This window comes from Cibotium barometz, chromosome 37, assembly GCF_041138505.1.
Source record: "Cibotium barometz isolate CiBa-2024 chromosome 37, ASM4113850v1, whole genome shotgun sequence".
Classification (NCBI taxonomy): Eukaryota; Viridiplantae; Streptophyta; class Polypodiopsida; order Cyatheales; family Cibotiaceae; genus Cibotium; species Cibotium barometz.
In genome coordinates, this window is record NC_141082.1 from 6,502,442 (window position 1) to 6,505,892 (window position 3,451).

Sequence of the window (3,451 nt, forward strand, 5' to 3'; positions counted from 1 at the left end):
TGGTTTCCTCAAGAGTTAGCGTGTCTTTCAACCAACTTGGGTTGTCGTCCATCCATAGCAACTCCTCGTTAAGTTTATGCTTGAAATGTGGGGCTTGTGGATTTGTCTACATGACAAAGGGGCACCCTATCTAACTAATTGAAAAAGGTTCATCAGGGAAGACAACTTACTTTGCTCTTTCGATTGTCCAACTAGTTGGAGGGCTCCCTCAAGTAGGCCTTCCACCAGGCCGTATTTGAGAGCCTTGGGCTAAGCAAGGGCTTGACCGTTTGGTCCTGGCCATCAACTTCTACCCACGTTGCCCCACCCGAGCCTGGCGTTTCCCTCAGTGCCCATTCTGACGTTAGCAGCTTCACCATCCTCCTCCCTGACGAGGTGCCCGACCTGCAGATCAAAAAGTGCAACAAATGGGTGGCTCACTATCCCGTACTGCCCAACGCCTTCATCATTAACAAGGCGGACCAGATCGAGGTTGGCAAGCTATCTCATGAGCTACGAATTGGCGCTGTAAAAATTAACACTTAGACTCTTCGCTAAAATATATCACCAAGATTCACCAATCTACTTCCTTTGTTTCACAGTATTGCAGTGAGGGCATGACAGCTGCATTTCATTCCGTCGATGATCGTGTCCCTCGATCGTCGTGGCTCTCTAGATCATGGCTATGGCGAAGGCTGCACTGGGGCTAGTGAGGCGGTGCTTTGGGGGGCCATGGAGAACGTGGCTCCCCCAGGAGAGGCCGCTGCGATGGAGGAGTGCTGGCGATGCAAGGTGATCACGCTATGAGGCGGAGCTCTGCGGGGCCATGGAGAACGTGCACATTATTCTCCCCCAGGAGAGGCCTGTGCGATGGAGGAGTGCTGGCGGTGCAAGGTGATCGCTTCGTGTCCCTCGTCGATCGTCGTCGTTTTCTTCCTTGAGTGGCTGATCGTTTGTGGCTTGCGTTTCGGAATTTGGTATAGGAAAAAAACATTAATAAAAAGCTTAAATCTTATTATTTTTGTAACTGAGACGAGATTGCCGAGTTGGTCCAAGGTGTCAGATTAAGGTTCTGGTTCGAAAGGGCGTGGGTTTAAATCCCACTCTCTTCAACAATCGCTACACAATCTAGTTAACAATACTTTTCAGTATAAACTACAAGGTTTTAAAAAACCCTCGAGTCATCATGGCTGTTGGTTTTTAATCCCTCGACTCACTCGTCATCGCCCCTCTAAAGGTGTAAAAGCCCTACAAGCCTATGGGTTTGAAATCCCTCTAGTCATACATGGCTCAAGGGGTATTAATTCCCCTTGAGGTGTTTAATCCCACCTCTAGGCTCTAGGGGTATTAATTCCCCCCCCCCCCCCCAAGAGGTGCACCTCTAGGCTCTACGGATTTCAAATCCTTCTATAGAGGGGTTAAATCCCACTCATGCTAGATGTAGGGGTTTGAGATCCCTCTAGAGCCCTATATCATGCCACCAGCCCTTTAGGCTCTAGGGATTTCAAATCATTCTAGAGGGGTTAAATCCCACTAATGCTAGGTGTAGGGGTTTGAGATCCCTCTAGAGCCCTAGTCATGCATGGTACCTGTGAGTTTAAACCCCTCTAGAGTCATCATGCTTATGGGTTTTAAATCCATGTAGTCATACATGGCTCCAGGGGTCTTAATTCCCCCTAGAGATGTTAAATCCCACCTCTAGGCTCATGCTTGTTGGAGGGATTTGAAATCCCTCTGGAGTCCTAGTCATGCATGGTGGCTCTGTGAGTTAAATCCCCTCTAAAATCATGCATGGCTGTAGGTTTTATGGTAGCTGTGAGTTTAAACCCCTCTAGACTCATGGTTTTAAATCCCTCTACACATGCATGGTTATGGGTTCTCAACCACTTGCATCAATCTAGAGTTATGTGTGGCTATGGATTTAAATCCCGGTTGTGGGTTCTCACATTAGTCTAGAGTTGATGTAGGTTTAAATCTCTCGAGAGTCGTGCATGGTTGTGGGTTTAATGGTTGTGGATTCTCGGCTTTTCTCGTCAATCTATGGCTAGGATTAAATTCTTCTAAGTCCTACATGGTTGCCTTCTAGAGGATGGTTGTGGGCAAGGTTGGGATAAAGATAGGTTCAAAACTTATCCTAGAACTTGTTCAATCTTGTAAAATTGATAAAATTAGATTATGTCTTTGCACACATGGCCTTCCAGTTCAAGCTTTGGTGTGACTACAAGATAAAACGGTTCACAAATAAGAAGATCAACACACTCGACGCACTCAAGTGAACGGGCTACAAGGACGTTTAAAAGAGAGGAAGTATTCAAAGTGATACTCGTCAACGTTGATTTTAGAATAGATAAGGTGAGTCCCACCACCACCACCATTGCTCCACCACTCACAAAAGCGCAACAAGTAAAGGTCGACAGTCCCTCTGAGCTCCAGTGCTTTCCTCGTCAATGAGCAAAGGAACCAAAGAGGTGCACGGTAACATATAGTGGCTTGCCTTTTTGGCTCGCTTATACCTAGCTCTTGGGATACATAGGCTTGCCAACAGTGGAAGTGTGGTGTCGGTGATAGGTCACCCTAACTAAGGATCAACTTCCCTCCTCGTTGTATTAAATAATTAAAGAGTGAGAAGGAACTTAATATGAATGAGAACAAAGGTTCAAAACGTTAGGAACTTGAAAACATTAGGAAGTTGACATGTGGGGTTTTAGAAAAATGTAAACCGCCTCAATCTATACAGGATTAACCACAACTCCATCTCCCTCCACGTGGGCAAAGGAGGTGGGACTATTTCAAAATAACCACTCCTCCTCCAAGCGTGAGGAGGAGCCAAATCTCACATCTTCCAATGCAATTTTCAATTTGAATCTAAAAAGATCTCATCTCACATCTTTCAATGAAATCTTTGTGTACATGCTTACATACCTATAGATACACACACTTATATATATTATGTATGTATGTGTATCTATAGGTATGTAAGCATGTATATATAAATAGTGTGCATGTGCATGTGTGTGTGTGTGTGTGTGAGAGAGAGAGAGAGAGAGAGAGAGAGATTACATGTAAGATGCATTTATTTGAGAGTGAGCACACCTCACCACTCATCCTTACCATTAAAATTTAATCTAAAATTTAATTAATTAAAATTATATATATGTGTGTAAATCTATTTAAGTGTGTGTGTGTGTGTGTGTGTGTGTGAGAGAGAGAGAGAGAGAGAGAGAGAGAGAGAGAGTGCGTGAAGAGAGAGAGAGTGTGTGTGTGTGTGCATGAGAGAGAGAGAGAGAGAGGCTGAGAATTTCTATGTAGGAGATAGTTTGTGTGGGAGGAGATAGTGTGTATTTTCATTAGTGTATGTGCGGTGTGTACATGTGTCTGTGTATGTGTGTGTGTGTGTGTGTGTGTGTGTGTGTGAGAGAGAGAGAGAGAGAGAGAGAGAGAGAGAGAGACGACATATAATTTCTATGTAGGA